Source organism: Ovis aries, chromosome 8, assembly GCF_016772045.2.
Source record: "Ovis aries strain OAR_USU_Benz2616 breed Rambouillet chromosome 8, ARS-UI_Ramb_v3.0, whole genome shotgun sequence".
NCBI lineage: Eukaryota > Metazoa > Chordata > Mammalia > Artiodactyla > Bovidae > Ovis > Ovis aries.
Genome location: NC_056061.1, coordinates 24,932,053 through 24,952,458, shown reverse-complemented (window position 1 = coordinate 24,952,458; position 20,406 = coordinate 24,932,053).

Sequence of the window (20,406 nt, the reverse complement as noted above, 5' to 3'; positions counted from 1 at the left end):
TTGTACTTTTCTAAGAATTTGTCCATTTCTTCCACGTTGTCCATTTTATTGGCATACAACTGCTGATAGTAGTCTCTTATGATCCTTTGTATTTCTGTGTTGTCTGTTGTGATCTCTCCATTTTCATTTCTAATTTTATTGATTTGATTTTTCTCTTTGCTTCTTGATGAGTCTGGCTAATGGTTTGTCAATTTTATTTATCCTTTCAAAGAACCAGCTTTTGGCTTTGTTGATTTTTTGCTATGGTCTCTTTTGTTTCTTTTGCATTTATTTCTGCCCTAATTTTTAAGATTTCTTTCCTTCTACTCACTCTGGGGTTCTCCAACTCTTCCTTTTCTAGTTGCTTTAGGTGTAGAGTTAGGTTATTTATTTGACTTTTTCTTGTTTCTTGAGGTATGCCTGTATTGATATGAACTTTCCTCTTAGCACTGCTTTTATAGTGTCCCACAGGTTTTGGGTTGTTGTGTTTTCATTTTCATTAGTTTCTATGCATAATTTGATTTCTTTTTTGATTTCTTCTGTGATTTGTTGGTTATTCAGAAGTGTGTTGTTCAACCTCCATATGTTGGAATTTTTAATAGTTTTTCTCCTGTAGTTGAGATCTAATCTTAATGCATTATGGTCAGAAAAGATGCTTGGAATGATTTCGATTTTTTGAATTTATCAAGTTTAGATTTATGGCCCAGGATGTGATCTATCCTGGAGAAGGTTCCATGGGCACTTGAAAAAAAGGTGAAATTCATTGTTTTGGGGTGAAATGTCCTATAGATATCAATTAGGTCTAACTGATCTAATGTATCGTTTAAAGTTTGCGTTTCTTTGTTAATTTTCTGTTTAGTTGATCTGTCCATAGGTGTGAGTGGGGTATTAAAGTCTCCCACTATTATTGTGTTATTGTTGATTTCCCCTTTCATACTTGTTAGCATTTGTCTTACATATTGTGGTGCTCCTATATTGGGTGCATATATATTTATAATTGTTATATCTTCTTCTTGGATTGTTCCTTTGATCATTATGTAGTGGCCTTCTTTGTCTCTTTTCACAGCCTTTGTTTTAAAGTCTATTTTATCGGATATGAGTATTGCCATTCCTGCTTTCTTTTGGTCTCTGTTTGCGTGGTATATCTTTCTCCAGCCCTTCACTTTCAGTCTGTATGTGTCCCTTGTTTTGAGGTGGGTCTCTTGTAAGCAGCATATAGAGGGGTCTTGTTTTTGTATCCATTCGGTCAGTCTTTGTCTTTTGGTTGGGGCGTTCAACCCATTTACGTTTAAGGTGATTATTGATAAGTATGATCCCGTTACCATTTACTTTATTGTTTTGGGTTCGGGTTTATACACCCTTTTCGTGTTTCCTTTCTGGAGAATATCCTTTAGAATTTGTTGGAGAGCTGGTTTGGTGGTGCTGAATTCTCTCAGCTTTTGCTTGTCTGTAAAGCTTTTGATTTCTCCTTCGTATTTGAATGAGATCCTTGCTGGGTACAGTAATCTGGGCTGTAGGTTATTGTCTTTCATCACTTTAAGTATGTCTTGCCATTCTCTCCTGGCCTGAAGAGTTTCTATTGAAAGATCAGCTGTTATCCTTATGGGAATCCCCTTGTGTGTTATTTGTTGTTTTTCCTTGCTGCTTTTAATATTTGTTCTTTGTGTTTGATCTTTGTTAATTTGATTAATATGTGTCTTGGGGTGTTTCGCCTTGGGTTAATCCTATTTGGAACTCTCTGTGCTTCTTGGACTTGGGTGATTATTTCCTTCCCCATTTTAGGGAAGTTTTCAACTATTATCTCCTCAAGGATTTTCTCATGATCTTTCTTTCTGTCTTCTTCTTTTGGGACTCCTATAATTCGAATGTTGGAGCGTTTCATATTGTCCTGGAGGTCTCTGAGATTGTCCTCATTTCTTTTAATTCGTTTTTCTTGTTTCCTCTCTGATTCATTTATTTCTACCATTCTATCTTCTATTTCACTAATCCTATCTTCTGCCTCCATTATTCTACTAATTGTTGCCTCCAGAGTGTTTCTGATCTCATTTATTGCATTATTCATTATATTTTGACTCTTTTTTATTTCTTCTAGGTCCTTGTTAAACCTTTCTTGCATCTTCTCAATCTTTGTCTCTAGCCTATTTATCTGTGATTCCATTTTGATTTCAAGATTTTGGATCATTTTCACTATCAATATTCGGAATTCCTTCTCCGGTAGATTCCCTACTTCTTCCTCTTTTGTTCGGTTTGGTGGGCAGCTCTCCTGTTCCTTTACCTGCTGTGTATTCCTCTGTCTCTTCATCTTGGTTATATTGCTGCGTTTGGGGTGACCTTTTTATATTCTGGTAATTTGTGGAGTTCTCTTTATTATGGAGCTTCCTCACTTTGGGTGGGCTTCTATCAGTGGCTTGTCAAGGTTTCCTGGTTAGGGAGGCTTGTGTTGGAGTTTTGGTGGGTGGAGCTGGGTTTCTTCTCTCTGGAGTGCAGTGGAGTAACCAATGGGTTACAAAGACATCAAAGGTTTTGGGATAATATTGAGCTGCCTGTATATTGAAGCTCAGGGGATTGTTTCTGTGTTGCTGGAGAATTTGCGTGGTATGTCTTGTTTTGGAACTTGTTGGCCCTTGGGTGGAGCTTGGTTTCGGTGTAGGTATGAAGGCATTAGATGGGCTCCTATTGCTTAATGTTCCCTGAATTCAAGAGTTCTCTAATGTTTTCAGGCTTTGGATTTAAGCCTCCTGCTTCTGGTTTTCAGTTTTATTTTTACAGTAGCCTCTAGATTTCTCCATCTATACAGCACCGATGATAAAACATCTAGGTTAAAGATGAAAAGTTTCTCCACATTGAGGGACACTCAGAGAGGTTCACTGGGTTATAAGGAGAAGAGAAGATGGAGGAGGTAGTTAGAGGTAACTGGAATGAGATGCGGTGAGATCAAAAGAGAAGAGAGCAAACTAGCCAGTAGTCACTTCCTTATGTGAGCTCTATAGTCTGGACCGCTCAGGGGTATTTACAGAGTTATACGGGGAAGAGGAGAGGGAGGAAGTGGACAGAGGTGACCAGGAGGATCAGAGAGAGGAATGTGTAGGAGAGAGACAAATCCTGCCAGTAACCTGTTCCTTAGGTGTTCCCCACCGTCTGGAACACACAGAGATTCACAGAGTTGGATAGAGGAGAGATGGGGGGAAAAGAGACAGAGGCCACCTGGTGGAGAAAAAGGAGAGTCCAGAGGAGGAGAGAGTGGTCAAGCCAGTAATCTCTCTCTCAGGTAAACTGGGGTAGTGAAGTTTGGGTTTTTAAATGTACAAAATTGGCAATAAACACCTAAGAGCAAAGATTAAAAATCTAGAGTAGAGGTTGGATTTTCAAAGATACAATATTAAAGAGAAGCAGAAGGAAAAAGGAAGAAAGAAAAAAAAGAAAAAGAATTATTAAAAACAAATAAACAGACAAACAATAAAAAAAAACCATCAACAACCATCCGAAGACTATATATGGTGTTTGCCTTAAAAAAAAAAAAAGGTCTTTAAAAAAAATAGTAATAATAGGTTATAGAAATAAAAATTAGCGGAGAAATAGTAGACTTAAGAATTTAAAAAAAAGTTAGAAAAAAAAAGCAAAAAAAAAAAAAAAGTGCTTTTAAAAATATTAAAAAGAATATTTATCTGGCCCTTTCTGGTGTTATGGGCCGTGGGATCACTTCCAAGGTGGTTCCCTCTGATTAACTTCTTCTGTTTGCTGGTTTTTAGGCTCACTAGTTCAGTCGCGCTGTGGGGAGGGGGGATGCTGCAAACAAATAGCACTGTCGTGTGCATACAGTATCTCTGCTCAGCTTGACCTGTCCTTTCTCGCGGCGCACAAACCGCTCAGGTTCTACGATGCTCAGCCGGGAACCGTCTGGGGCCGGCCCTAGGCTGCGTGCACTTCCCCGGTCCAAGCCGCCCAGGTTCGGCGCTCAGGCAGCCCTCAGAGGCACAGATTCGGCTGGAACTGCGCTTTGTGCCCTTCCCAGGTCCGAGTAGCTCAGGAGTTTGGCGAGCGCGGTCGCCACGGCTTGTCACTTTTTCTGCCGCTGCTGCTCAGCTTACTGGGTGGACCGCTGGTACCCCGTGAGGCAGTTTGTGACTGTCCAACACCCCCATAAGTCTTAGCAAAGGAGCCTGCTTGCAGTTAGGTAAGTAAAGTCTCTCCGGGTCTGCAATTGCCCTTTCCAGACCTTACGGCTCTGGCTGCCTGTCCCCGGCAGGGATGGTCTGCAGCTGGCTTTTTCCGTTCCGTCCTTTGTTCTGTGCTCGGTCCTGGCGGGGTCTTATGTTCGAGCTTTTCGCGTAGCTATCCCACAGTCTGGTTTGCTAGCCCAAGTTAGTTCGTTCCATGCGCGTGGGGCGTTCCTGCCCGATTCTTGCAAAGCTCTGCAGCCCGCGCCTCCGCGCGTCCCTGCCCTGTCCCCACTTCCCAATGGCGGATGCAGGCGTCTGTGCTGCTTTTCCGCTGGGGGAGTTACTGGTGGGCTTGTAATCTGTTGGTTTTAATTATTTATCTATTTTTCCTTCCTGTTATGTTGCCCTCTGTGTTTCCAAGGCTCGCCACAGACTCGGCAGGGAGAGTGTTTCCTGGTGTTTGGAAACCTCTCTTCTTAAAATTCCCTTCCCGGGACGGGCTTCCCTTCCCGGGACGGAGCTCCCTCCCCACCTCCTTTGTCTCCTTTTTCGTCTTTTATATTTTATCCTACCTGTTTTTGAAGACAAAGGTCTGCTTTTCTGGTTGCCTGATGTCCTCTGCCAGCCTACAGAATTTGTTTTGTGAAGTTTGCTCAGCGTTGAAATGTTCTTTTGAGGAATTTGTGAAGGAGAAAGTGATCTTCCCGTCCTATTCCTCCGCCATCTTTTCCAAAGACCTATTTTCTCCATTTTAGACATAGAAAATTTTGGTATAGGGGTTAACTCCATCTATATAAGATTAAGAATTATTTTCACATATTTTAGCCGATATTATTTGCTGTTTTTACTTGATAGTATACAAAGTTGTTCAAAAATATAAGTTGAAAACAGTCCTTCAAGACCACAGTAGATAACTATTTTTCTTAAATTCATAGTCAGAGAAATGTAAGAAAATGAAGCAGAGGAACTATTCCCAATTAAAAGAACAAGAGAATTCTTCTGAAAGAATCAATAATGAGACAGACCTCTCCAATATACCAGATCCCAAGTTCAAAAAGTAGGTGATAAAAATACTGAATTAAGAAAGGCTGGCAATAGAAATGCTGATCTCTGTAACAAGGAAGTAAAAACTATACAGAGGAAACAATTAAAATTAGAAAACTCATTTCTTGAGGTGAAAGACGAGCTTAAAGGCAATAAATAGCAAGCTAAATAATCCAGAACATAATTCAGAAAAAAGAATAAATCATCTGGAAGGTAGAGTCCCTGAATCTAAATAGCAGACAGAAAGCCAAATGAAAAAAATGAAAGCAACATAAGAGACCTATGGGATAATGTAAAGCATACCAATCTACACATAATAGGGGGTCCCAGAAGGGGAATAAAGACAAAAGAGGATTGAAAATGCAAAGAAGAAATTATGGCTATAAACTTCCTAAACCCAAAGAAAAAAACAGATATCCAAGTACAGGAAGCACATAGAGTCCCAAACAAGATGAACCCAAACAGACTCAAATTGAGGCATTTTCAGAGGAAAAAAAGTCAAAGCTGGAGGCATAACCCTCCCAGACTTTAGAAAACAGTATAAAGTTACAATAATCAAAAGAGTGTGGTATTGGCATAAAAATAGACATATGTGTCAATGGAACAAAATAGCCTAAAAAAGAAACCCACACACCTATGGTCAATTGATCTTTGACAAAGGAGGCAAGACTGTACAATGGAGAAAAAACACAGCAACAGTCTATTCACCAAGTGGTGTTGGGAAAGTTGGACAGCCACACACAAATCAATGAAGTTAGAACACACAAAAGTAAACTCAAAATGGCTTAAAGATTTAAAGACAAGACATAACACTGTAAAACTCCTAGAAGAGAATGTCATAAATTATACTAATGTTTTCTTAGGTCAGTCTCCCAAGGCAATAGAAATAAAAGTAAAAAAAAAAACACGGAAACACTGTAAAAATAAAAGTAAAAAAAAACAAATGTGTCCTAACCAAATGTATAATCTTCTGCACAGAAAAAGAAACCATGAACAAAATGAAAAGCAGCCTATAGAATGGAAGAAAATATTTGCAAACAATGTGACTGACAAGGGCTAATTTCCAAAATGTACAAATAACTCAAACAACCCTAAAACACAGAAACAGAAACAAACAAAAAATCAGAGTCAGTAAAAGACCTAAATTGTCATTTCTCTGAAGAAGATATACAGATGGCCAGCCAGGACATGAAAAGATGCCTGATGTCACTAACTATTAGATAAATGCAAATCAAAGCTAAAATGAGATGTTACCTCATACCAGTCTGAATGGCCAACATAAAAAAATCTACAAATAATAAATCCTGGAAAGAATCTGGAGAAAGGGGAACCCTCTTACACTTTTGGTGGGACTATAATTGGCGCAGCCACTATGGAGCACAGCATGGGAGGGGTTAGTCCTTAAGAAACTAAAAATAGAGTTACCATATGATCTAGCAATCTCACTCCTGGGTATGTATCCAGAAAAGATGAAAACACTGATTTGAAAAGATACACACATCCTTGTGTTCATAGCAGCGCTATTTACAGTAACCAAGACATGGAAACCACTTAAAAGTCCACTGCCAGATGAAGGGATAAAGATGTGATAATATTCAATGCAATATTACTTAATCATAAAAATGAATGAAATAATTCCATTTGCGGCGACATGGATGGACCTAGAGCTTATCACATTAAGTGAAGTATAAGACAAATATCATTTGGCATCACTTATATGTGGAAGCTAAAGAAATGATGCAAATGAGCTTATTTATTAAACAGATAGGTTCACAGAAATAAAAAGAAACTTTTAATTACCAAAGGGGAAAGGATGGGGAGAGATAAGTTGGGAATCGGAGATTAATATATATATACTACTATACATCAAATAGATTTCTAAAAGACATACTATTTAGCACAGTGAACTATATTCAGTATCTTGTAATAACGTATAATGGAAAAGAATTTGAAAAGACACACACACACACACACACATATATATAACTGAATCAGTTTGCTGTATACCTGAAACACTAAATCAACTATATATCAATTAAAAATAGAGTGAAAAAAATATGTGAACATTTTTGTTTGCACCTTTTGATTGTTTTTCAGAAAGTGTATCACAAGTTATAGTCCTTCCAGGAGTACTGGAGATTGTCTTGTCACCCTATAGTAAACATGAATACTTTTTAATCATTACAAATAAAATAAGAAAAACCAGTAATAGGTATATTATCCTTATAATAATGTTCTTTAAAGTCAAATTAGGTGATTATTTTTAAATTTTTATATCTTTCATTTCAATAAAATAGCTCCCCTTTGATTACATCTCTATTAATTTTTAAAATTAATCCTCTGGTTTCAACATGAATAAGACATTTATTTAATAGTGACTTCTGTTGTATATAATATTTAAAAAGTTTTATTTTAATTTTTGAGAAATGTTTATAATTTATTTTTAATTATCAATTAAATAATTACATGAAGTTACATTCTACTTTGTACAAACATGGTTGCAATTTTCAGTCTCTCCTGGGTTCACATTCTTTTGAATGTATATTTAGTCATCTCAAATTCAGTAATACTCAAGTAAGTCTTTAATATTTTTATATATGATGTCTTTGTAGAAATTAATTTATACACAGATACTCTGAGATGCACACACAAAATGAAAGTGAAAGTCACTTCAGTTGTGTCTGAGTCTTTGCGACCCAATGGACTATACAGTTCAAGGAATTCTCCAAGCCAAAATACTGGAGCGGGTAGCCTTTCCTTCTCCAAGGGATCTTCCCAACCCCGGGATTGAACCCAGGTCTCCTGCATTGCAGGCAGATTCTTTACCAGCTAAAGCACAAAGGAAGCCAAGAATACTGGATGGGTAGCCTATCCCTTCTTCAGCAACAATGAGAGAGTGTGTATTTCTAAACTCCCAAACATTTTTACCTAAAGTTTTTATTTTCTACTTGAGCTTAAAAACTTACCGTTTTTCATGAGAATTCAACTGTGATAAGTTAACTACGTTCCTTATAGTCTCCTTCATTTTAAGCCAATATTTTGTTATATGGTGCTTAGTTTGCATTACAACTAAGAGGACTTAAAATGACAAAATGATATTAATATGACATAGTTGAAAAACATTGGAAAGAAAAGGTCTTCATTCTAAGAGCTGTACATGGCAAATATTTCTTGAAGACTGCATTTTATATTGGGAGATTTTCACTTACAGCATATAGTCAATTGTTATTTGCTTAAAAAAAAATAAATATGAACACAACTTGATGAAAATCATGGGTCATTAAGTCAAAGAAGAGGAATAGACTTGAAGGAAGCAGCTGCCTGAAACCCCAACTCAATGAAGGAAGAAAAGAAAGAAATCATGTTTTGATAAAACTATCAGAGTTTAAATATATGTACTAGGACCCTATATCTGTTTTAGTTTAAATAAAGACTTCTTTTTTTTTTTTTTTTAGCTAGACAAATCTGACAAGACTTGAGGAGAAAAACCAAAAAGTATCTGGATCTTGTCTCCTTTTTATAAAGTGTGGGTTTGTCATGTCACTCAGGAATGTTTTATTCCAACTGAATGCAGAACAGAAAATTGATTAATGCTGACATTGCTTTCCTATGTCTCTGTACTACATTTACCTGAAATACAAACCACAATTTCAGTGAATGCTTTTGTCAGATAAGAACAAAAACATTAGCTTTATCTGAAAACTGAGTAAAATATAGGTAGTCTGGTTATATTCTTTTTTACAGGGGGAAAAAAAGGTATAAGAGAATATCATATTTAAAAAATTAAGAAATCACCAATAGTTTACAAAATAAAAAGCAAAATTAGATAGTCTTTAAAGCCACAAAATTATTTTCTCCCATTACTTAACTCCAACTAATGTTCAATTTAGACAACTCTGTCCTTCTCCCCCCAGGTTGCTTTTATTCTGTTTCTTTTCCCCTGATTCATAAGTTTTGGCTATTTAGGATAGATGCATCTCTAGGACATCCCTACCTTCTCCTTTCTCTACTCTCCTGTTAAAGTTTGTGATTCAAATTGTGTTCTGGTGAAGCCATGTTGTCAACTCTGACCTTGAACTTTGAATACTGCTAACTGTCAAAGCTATGGTTTTTCCAGTGTTCATGTATGTATGTGAGAGTTGGACTGTGAAGAAGGCTGAATGCTGAAGAATTGATGCTTTTGAACTGATCCAACCAGTCCATTCTGAAGGAGATCAACCCTGGGATTTCTTTGGAAGGAATGATGCTAAAGCTGAAACTCCAGTACTCTGGCCACCTCATGCGAAGAGTTGACTCATTGGAAAAGACTCTGATGCTGGGAGGGATTGGGGGCAGGAGGAGAAGGGGACAACAGAGGATGAGATGGCTGGATGGCATCACCGACTCGATGGACATGAGTTTGAGTAAACTCCGGGGGTTGGTGATGGACAGGGAGGCCTGGCGTGCTGCGATTCATGGGGTCACAAAGAGTCAGACACGACCGAGTGACTGAACTGAACTGAACTGCCATGCTTACTCTGCAGCCCATGTTCTAGATAAGGTTTCCTTTTAACAAGGTTTGTACTCAGATGCTCAGTTGTGTCTGACTCTTTTGACCCCATGGGCTGTAGCCTGCCACGCTCCTCTGTCCCTGAGATTTTCCCAGCAAGAATACTGGAGTGGGGTGCCATTTTCTCCTCCAGGGCATCTTCCCAACGCAGGGATCAACCCATGTCTCTTACATTTCCTGCAATGGCAGGCGAATTCTGTTCCAGTGCTACCTAGGAAGCCAATACAAAATTTTATGTAAAAATCTTCCCTGAATATGTTCTGATACAGTTTTTCCTTATACCACTAAAAAAATAATCCAAAGTTTCAATCCAAAATTTGGATCCAAATTTCAAATCAATCCAAAATTAATCCATGATTTCTTGTGAACAACAACAACAACAAAAACTACTTATGCTTTGAGTTTCAACTCTAATGAGATGATCTTAATGGAAGGCCTGTGGAAGACATTCACTTAATATCATTTCCAAGACTGATCAGAAATCAAGTGGGGCAAGTGAATAAACCTGAAGAATCAAAATGTGCATACCAAATACCAGCTGCATTGATGTTCTTTGGCAAGAAGCTGCCTTTGTCAATAATCCTCTAACTTATGATCTCTGTATGGTTATGTATTCAGAGCCTGGGTGGTGAAGGTTGGTCAGCCATGTTTATAGTCTGAATTTACCTCAGACAAAGCTTTTGATTTTTGTAATTTTTACAATAAAGTACAAATTTCATTTTTAGTAAGCTTTTTCACTGAGGTACACATCTCTGGATTAATTAAATAGTTCTGAGGAAAAATCTATGTGTATACTCATCTGAAACCAGTAGATTTTAACAATCTGAATCTTATTTTTAAACCCTGTTATAAGTCAGTAATGAGACAAGTTATGATTTTATTGGTTCTTTGAGATTAAATAGATAATGATATATAATGATGCTTGTTCCTCCTGACAGCTGATAACAAACACAGGCCCTGTGATTATATGTGAAAAAAACCCAACATCTTACAAGGTCTTTGAACAGTAGTAAAACCAGAATCTAACTTATCCACAATTATTAACCCAGAAATTTTCAATTACTATTTGTATTTCCTTCTTTGTTTTCTGAGGAAGTCTGTCTCTTTGTCTCTGTCTCTATCTGTCTGATGCCTCTCAAGTAAATTCCCCTTACTTTCATTCCTATTTCATTTAACAAATCGATTTAACTTTGTTTTTTTCTTTCATTATGTCCTGTTAGGAATCAGAAACTGAATCTCATGCTTGATATATAGTGATAACTTGAAATAGTCTTCATTTTAAAGGAACTGTCTGTAGTTAAGAGGTGCAATGCTTAAAAAAACAGCAAAAACACTTGATGATTTCTTCTGCCTCTAGACAACAGAGTGAACTACCACAAGCTCCTATATTCCTCTACAGAATGAGCCATAGCAGAGCTATGATGGTTAATGAATTCTAAGTCAAGTTCAACACTGAAAAATTGTGATGGATGCTATTCACATTGTATTCTTAGTGAATGGCACCTCACTGTAGTTTAAAATACAATATGAGTCATGTTCCCTAGATCATGTTGAACAACAGCCATGAAAAACTCCATTCAACTACGCACAGAAAAGTGTAAAACCTTTGTAAAGATCGAAGATGGTTGGATCTTAGTGGAACCAAGATAGAGGGAGATGGAGAAGTTTGCAAATTAGAGGACAGGAGCTTCAAATGAGGCACAGTTTGGGTTAGGTTTCCTAATTGTGCCCCTTTCTCTCACTCAGCTTTCACTTCTCTGGGGCAGGAATACAGAAGTACCAGGCCCACTATCAGCCACAGGCAGTGGAGTAATGAGAAAGATGAGTCTGGATATGATGAAGATGACCTATGAGTGAGTGTATGCAGCGTGGGGAGCTTCTGATCATTCTTGCACCTTCACCCTTAGCCCCACTGCAAAAGCTATTCGGAACATACATAAGGTTCCAGGTTAAAGGCATTTACAGGAGCAGGGTCACTAGAAGGACAGGGATGGAAGGGGTAGAATGCAACATTAAAATTTCTACTCTGAAACAAAGCAGAGCACAAGAGTCCAGGTTTCTGAATCTCCTCTTTGGTGACAGATATTAGTCAAAGCAATAGTATAAATCCAATAAAATAGATTTTCTAGTTACCGAGGAGCTCAAACACTATACAGTAAAAATCACTGGTAGAAAAATCATTTCCTGAAAAAGCAGAACTAATGCAACAGAAAGAACAAAATATTTAAAGTGCACATCATAAATATATTTAACAGATAAGGAAAAATATTAAACATGAAGCAAAACTGATATTTTTTTTAATTTATTTTTTTATTTTTATTTTACTTTGCAATACTGTATTGGTTTTGCAATACATTGACATGAATCCACCACGGGTGTACATGCGATCCCAAACATGAACCCCCCTCCCACCTCCCTCCCCACAACATCTCTCTGGGTCATCCCCGTGCACCAGCCCCAAGCATGCTGTATCCTGCATCGGACATAGACTGGTGATTCGATTCTTACATGATAGTATACATGCTTCAATGCCATTCTCCCAAATCATCCCACCCTCTCCCTCTCCCTCTGAGTCCAAAAGTCCGTTATACAAATCTGTGTCTTTTTTGCTGTCTTGCATACAGGGTCGTCATTGCCATCTTTCTAAATTCCATATATATGTGTTAGTATACTGTATTGGTATTTTTCTTTCTGGCTTACTTCACTCTGTATAATCGGCTCCAGTTTCATCCATCTCATCAGAACTGATTCAAATGTATTCTTTTTAATGGCTGAGTAATACTCCATTGTGTATATGTACCACCGCTTTCTTATCCATTCATCTGCTGATGGACATCTAGGTTGTTTCCATGTCTTGGCTATTATAAACAGTGCTGCGATGAACATTGGGGTACATGTATCTCTTTCAATTCTGGTTTCCTCGGTGTGTATGCCCAGCAGTGGGATTGCTGGGCCATAAGGCAGTTCTATTTGCAATATTTTAAGGAATCTCCACACTGTTTTCCATAGTGGTTGTACTAGTTTGTATTCCCACCAACAGTGTAGGAGGGTTCCCTTTTCTCCACACCCTCTCCAGCATTTATTGCTTGCAGATTTTTGGATCACAGCCATTCTGACTGGTGTGAAGTGGCACCTCATTGTGGTTTTGATTTGCATTTCTCTAATAATGAGTGATGTTGAGAATCTTTTCATGTGTTTGTTAGCCATCCATATGTCTTCTTTGGAGAAATGTCTATTTAGTTCTTTGGCCCATTTTTTGATTGGGTCATTTATTTTTCTGGAATTGAGTTGCATAAGTTGCTTGTATATTTTTGAGATTAGTTAATCATGAGGTATTGGGGAGAACATTTAGAAATGAGGAAATAAAAAAGGGCAAGGATGGGTTGAATGACAAAAGATTTATAGTAGGAGACTGAATTAGTGAGGTGAAGATTGGGTGACTCTTGAAGAAGGTACAAAAAGGGATTAATATATGACATGGGAGAAGGATAGAAGAAAAATAAATGAGTAAAAATGCTGGATAGAGGCAGAATTGTCAACAACTGGATAATAGGAGTCACCAAAAGAAAGAAAATAATATTTTTATGATTTTGTGTTAAAAAGGAGATTTTAAACAAACCTCCAAAAAGCACAAACACCAAGGAAGAAAACTGAAACATGATTGTATCAAAATTGATGATTTGTACACCAATGACTGATTCATGTCAATGTATGGCAAAAACCACTACAATATTTTAAAGTAATTAGCCTCCAATTAAAATAAATTAATTTAAAAAATTGAAGATCTTTGTTCCATGAAAGATAAAGAAAAAACACTAAAGAGTGTAGAAGTAGGAGAAATTATTTATAAGATTTAAATATATAATTTACATGGAATTTTAGCATGGCTATATAAAGACACTTCTGCACTGTTGCTGAGAATGTAAACTGGAGGACTGCCAAAGAATTGATGCTTTAGAACTTTGGCTTTGGAGACGATTCTTGAGAGTCCCTTGGACTGCAAGGAGATCAAACCAGTCAATCCTAAAGGAAATCAACTCTAAATATTCATTTGAAGGACTAATGCTAAAGCTCTAATATTTTGCCCACCTGATGTGAAGAGGAAACGGCCGGGAGGAGCAACCCCACATTCAAGGAGTGGTGTCTGTGCGGGCACAGAAGGGCGCAGGAGGGCCTAGAGGAGCTATTCCATCTTCAAGGTCAGGAGGGGCGGCAGTGAGGAGATACCCCTCATCTAAGGTAAGGAGCAGTGGCTGAGCTTTGCTGGAGCAACCGTGAAGAGATACCCCACTTCCAAGGTAAGAGAAACCCAAGTAAGACGGTAGGAGTTATAAGAGGGCATCAGAGGGCAGACACACTGAAACCATAATCACAGAAAACTAGTCAATCTAATCACACTAGGACCACAGACTTACCTAACTCAATGAAACTAAGCCATACCCATGGGGCCACCCAAGATGGGTGGGTCATGGTGGAGAGGTCTGACAGAATGTGGTCCACTGGAGAAGGGAATGGCAAAACACTTCAGTATTCTTGGCTTGAGAACCCCATGAACAGTATGAAAAGGCAATATGATAGGATGCTGAGAGAGGAACTCCCCAGGTCAGTAGGTGCCCAATATGCTACTGGAGATCAGTGGAGAAATAATTCCAGAAAGAATGAAGGGATGGAGCCAAAGCAAAAATAATACCCAGTTGTGGATGGGACTAGAGATAGAAAAAAGGTCCGATACTGTAAAGAAAAATATTGCATAGGAACCTGGAATGTCAGGTCCATGAATCAAGGCAAATTGGAAGTGGTGAAACAGGAGATGGCAAGAGTGAACGTCAACATTCTAGGAAACTAAAATGGACTGGAATGGGTGAATTTAACTCATGACCATTATATCTACTACTGCAGGCAGGAATCCCTTAGAAGAAATGAAGTAGCCATCATGGTCAACAAAATAGTCCGAATGCAGTACTTGGATGCAATCTCAAAAACAACAGAGTGATCTCTGTTAGTTTCCAAGGCAAACCATTCAACATCACAGTAATCCAAGGCTATGCTCCAACCAGTAACACTGAAGAAGCTGAAGTTGAATGGTTCTATGAAGACCTACAAGACCTTTTAGAAATAACACCCAAAAAAGATGTCCTTTTCATTATAGGGGACTGGAATGCAAAAGTAGGAAGTCAAGAAACACCTGGAGTAACAGGCAAATTTGGCCTTGGAATGCGGAATGAAGCAGGGCAAAGACTAATAGAGTTTTGCCAAGAAAATGCACTGGTCATAACAAACACTGTCTTCCAACAACACAAGAGAAGACTCTACACATGGACATCACCAGATGGTCAACACCGAAATCAGATTGATTCTGTTCTTTGCAGTCAAAGATGGAGAAGCTCTATACAGTCAACAAAAACAAGACCAGGAGCTGACTGTGGCTCAGATCATGAACTCCTTATTGCCAAATTCAGAGTTAAATTGAAGAAAGTAAGGAAAACCACTAGACCATTCAGGTATGACCTAAATCAAATCCCTTATGATTATACAGTGGAAGTGAGAAATAGATTTAAGGGACTAGATCTGATAGATAGAGTGCCTGATGAATTATGGATGGAGGTTCATGACATTAAACAGGAGACAGGGATCAAGACCATCCCCATGGAAAAGAAATGCAGAAAAGCAAAATGGCTGTCTGAAGAGGCCTTACAAATAGCTGTGAAAAGAAGAGAAGTGAAAAGCAAAGGAGAAAAGGAAAGATATAAGCATCTGAATGCAGAGTTCCAAAGAATAGCAAGAAGAGATAAGAAAGCTTTCTTTAGTGATCAATGCAAAGATATAGAGGAAAACAACAGACTGGGAAAGACTAGCTATCTCTTCAAGAAAATTAGAGATACCAAAGGAACATTTCATGCAAAGATGGGCTCAATAAGGGACAGAAATGGTATGGACCTAACAGAAGCAGAAGATATTAAGAAGAGGTGGCAAGAATACACAGAAGAACTGTACAAAAAAGATCTTCACAACCCAGATAATCACGGTGGTGTGATCACTCACCTAGAGCCAGACATGCTGGAATGTGAAGTCAAATCGGCCTTAGAAAGCATCACTACAACCAAAGCTAGTGGAGGTGATGGAATTCCAGTGGAGCTGTTTCAAATCCTGAAAGATGATGCTGTGAAAGTGCTGCACTCAATATGCCAGCAAATGTGGAAAACTCAGCAGTGGCCACAAGACTGGAAAAGGTCAGTTTTCATTCCAATCCCAAACAAAGGCAATACCAAAGAATGCTCAAACTACTGCACAATCGTGCTCATCTCGCACCCTAGTAAAGTAATGCTCAAAATTCTCCAAACCAGGCTTCATCAATACATGAACTGTGAACTTCCAGATGTTCAAGCTGGTTTGAGAAAAGACATTGGAACCAGAGATTATATTGCCAACATCTGCTGGATCATTGAAAAAGCAAGAGAGTTCCAGAAAAATATCTATTTATGCTTTATTGACTATACCAAAGCCTTTGACTGTGTAGATCACAGTAAACTGTGGAAAATTCTGAAAGAGATGGGAATACTAGACCACCTGACCTGCCTCTTGAAAAACCTATATGCAGGTCAGGAAGCAACAGTTAGAACTGGGCATGGAAAAACAGTCCCGTTCCAAATAGGAAAAGGAGTACGTCAAGGCTGTATATTGTCACCCTGCTATTTAACTTCTATGCAGAGTACATTATGAGAAACGCTGGGCTGGAAGAAGCACAAGCTGGAATCAAGATTGCCGGGATAAATGTCAATAACCTCAGATATGCATATGACATCACCATTACGGCAGAAAGTGAAGTGAAAGTAAGAAGCCTCTTGATAAAAGTGAAAGAGGAGATTGAAAAAGTTAACTTAAAGCTCAACATTCAGGAAATGAAGATCGTGGCATCTGATTCCATCACTTCATAGGAAGTAAATGGGGAAACAGTGGAAACAGTGTCAGACTTTATTTTCTAGGGCTCCAAAATCACTGCAGATGGTGACTGCAGCCATGAAATTAAAAGACGCTTACTCCTTGGAAGAAAAGTTATGAGCAACCTAGATAGTATATTCAAAAGCAGAGACATTGCTTTGCCAACAAATGTCCAACTAGTCAAGGCTATGGTTTTTCCAGTTGTCATGTATGGATGTGAGTGTTGGACGGTGAAGAAGGCTGAGCACCAAAGAATTGATGTTTTTGAACTGTGGTGTTGGAGGAGACTCTTGAGAGTCCCCTGGACTGCAAGGAGATCCAATCAGTCCATTCTGAAGGAGATCAACCCTGGGATTTCTTTGGAAGGACCGATGCTAAAGCTGAAACTCCAGTACTTTGGCCGCTTCATGCAAAGAGTTGACTCATTGGAAAAGACTCTGATGCTGGGAGGGATTGGAGGCAAGATGAGAAAGAGACGACAGAGGATGAGATGGCTGGATGGCATCACTGACTCGATGGACGTGAGTCTGATTGAACTCCAGGAGTTGGTGATGGACAGGCAGGCCTGGCGTGCTGCGATTCATGGGGTCGCAAAGAGTTGGAGACGACTGAGCGACTGAACTGAACTGAACTGATGTGAAGAGCTGACTCATTGGAAAAGACTTTGATGCTGGGAAAGATTAAAGGCAGGAGGAGAAGGGGATGGCAGAGGATGAGATGTTGGATAGCATCACTAACTCGATGGATATGAGATTGAGCAAACTCCAGAAGATGGTGAAGGACAGGGAAGCCTGACATGCTACAGTCCATGGGGTTGCAAAGAGTCGGACATGTTTGAGGGACTGAACAACAAATTCCAGAGGTGAGTCAGGAAATACTCCATAAAATAGGGTATACATATTCCCTAAGACTTTCCAATTCCACTCAAGATCTTTCAGAGTTAAATCTCACACTGGTAAAATAGGTAAGAAGACATTCCCCATATCATTATTTGAAGGAAAAGAAATGGAAGCAACCTAGTTGACCATTGCTGGGTAGATATAAACAGTTAAAGCTGCCTGGAAATATTAAGAAACAGTGATATTTACATGTATATTTATGGCTAAGTCCTGTCCCTTCACTGTTCACCTGAAGCTATCACAACATTGTTAATCAGCTCTAACCCAACAAATAATAAAATGTTTAAAAATAAAAACAAAGAAATGATGGTATTTAAAATAGCATCCTAGATATAGAAAGGGGGCCCAAACATTTACATGTACATGCAACACTATATCTTTTCAAATGAGACAGGGGATATGATATACATATTTGAAAAAGTGATACAAGAGGTAACTGATAAGAAGGGGACTAAAGTGAGACAAAGATGACAAGAAAAAACATCTTTCTTTCTTTTTTTTTTTTGGCTGCACTGCACAGCATATCGTTTCCTTGTTCCTTGACCAGGATTTGAAGCCATGCCCCTGCAGTGGAAGCATGGAGTTTTACCCACTGGACCACCCGGGAAGTCCCAGGAAAAAAATAACTTTAAAAGAAACAAAAAGATGGGTTCTGTTTGGATGTTTATAGAATTTCATGAGAGGTATATACTACCAATTCTGTTTATATTAATAGAATTAGAAAAACAGTTATTTCAACTCAAGTTATAAAGGAAATAACAGATAATCCCTACATGTTCTTGTGACAGCTCAGTGAGAAAGAACAGGATTTTGAAATTTTCACTCTAAACGATGATTTGGAGAAGAAAAATCAGGTGGATGTACAGCTTGATGGGAATCTTGGAAGACAAATAGGAGTTAATATATTTGACAAAAATTATTAGGGAATGAGATTTCAAGAATGTAGGTACTATGTTGCCTGTTAACAAATACAGAGGGTTGAAAGAACACAGCCCATTCAGGAAACTCTTGTACTTCCTAATATTGAGAAAAGGAGGATGAAGTTTAAATGGCAGCAAGACACAGACCATGAAAAGCCTAGTATATCATGGATTTTATCCTGAAGGAGAGCCTCTGAACAATTTAAAGCAGAAAAGTAGTATGGTTAGATTGTGTTTTAGGAATACCACTATACAAAATATGGAGAATGAACTGAGTAGGAGTACAGTAGCCAAACCTGATACAGAGAGGTCATTCCAAGGATATTGCCATAATCCTGCAAAGAAACCAGTGAAGTCTAATATTAGACAAAGGCAATGAGCAGTGAGAAGAAGAGGAAGAAGTGAGAGACTGAGGAAGTAGAATTCATACAAGTTAAGTGCAGGTGGAGAAGAGGGAATGGAAATCTCAATGTTTAGTTTTTTTTTTTTTTTTTTAATTTCAGGGAGAGAGGTAGAAAAAGTAAGGGGATGTAGATGAAAGGGACACATGTTGATTTGGAGCTTCCCACTATATAGAGGTCAATAATGCAGACCTGTCAGGATTTGAAAATGCAGGTATGGAACTCAGAAGCAAGATCAATACTGCAGCTAGAGATGTGATAGTCAACTAAGCATAACATGGGTGTGGATGAGCCTTCTTTACCATGGTATTTGGAGAATAAAAGAAGGATGGCAAAGGATGAAATTCAAGGGAATTTTTAAGAGTTAGGCAAAAGGAGAAGCCAATAAAAGGTAGAAGACAGCATACTGACCTCCTTTCTTCATCAAAGGTTTTTATTTGGGAAGTCTTGTGTTGTTTTTTCTTCCCTTTTTAATATCAGCAGCTGTTGAAATCTAAATTAAAAAAGTATTCCATCAAGCTATTGAGGGAAGAAGTTTGTCTTCAAAGATGTCACTTTGCGTACTTCTCCAACTAACTTCAATTTGGATCTCTATTTCAGCTGGTGGTGGAAAACCTAATATCACGAGTCCATGAACCCAGTCCCTTTTATTAGAAATCCAAACTAGTTTCTTTTCCTTCTCTCTCTTCATTTTCTCCCTTTCTCCCCAAAAGTAATCTATCTGCAATACGGAGGAAGGAGAGTCACATAATACATCTTTTTACTATCAGAGGAGGGTTGTCTGCAATGAATGTCATCCTGTTTTCACCAGAGTTATCACCTGTCTTGCATTGCACCAGCCTCTAGTCTCATTCACCCAGCCTCAGCCTTTAGTGAACACGTTCACACCTTGTCCTGGCTCTCAGTCCCTGGGGATCTGTCAGCTCACTCACTACTCTGGAGAATACTCAGGTGCTTTCCCAACACTGAGTCTGGATGAATGCACCTGGGCACTTCCATTAGCTGTAGCTCATCTACCATTTCAGCCTCAAGATGCACAAGGGTCTTCGCTATGTGGCTTGAAGTTCACCCAGGAATGTGGGTCTCTCTACTTCTCCTTTACCAAGCCAATATCTCATTACAGTCTCTTCATTCCTTCAGCAATCACACTTTTTTTCCTTCAAGGCAAGTAAACCAATGCATTAATATGCATTTTCACTAATCTGTGATTTATTATATGTAGTCTGTATCCTGAACCTCACAACTTGGCTCTTGATATGTAAACACCAGTTTATCTATAACTCCAAGAGAAGAATTTCTTTCTCAATAAAGCTTGCATATTGCATATCAAAAGCATATTAGCTTTCAAACTAATGTCTTTTAGAAAGCTTTACAAAATCTACTTAATGGCTCAAAACAGCTTTTTGCTCAAGGCCACCAGACATAGAAAGAGATGCCACCTGAATTATTAGGGAAAGGAAGGAATACATAAAAAGCTGGAAAACAGCCAAGTTCATAATATATCACAAAATTATC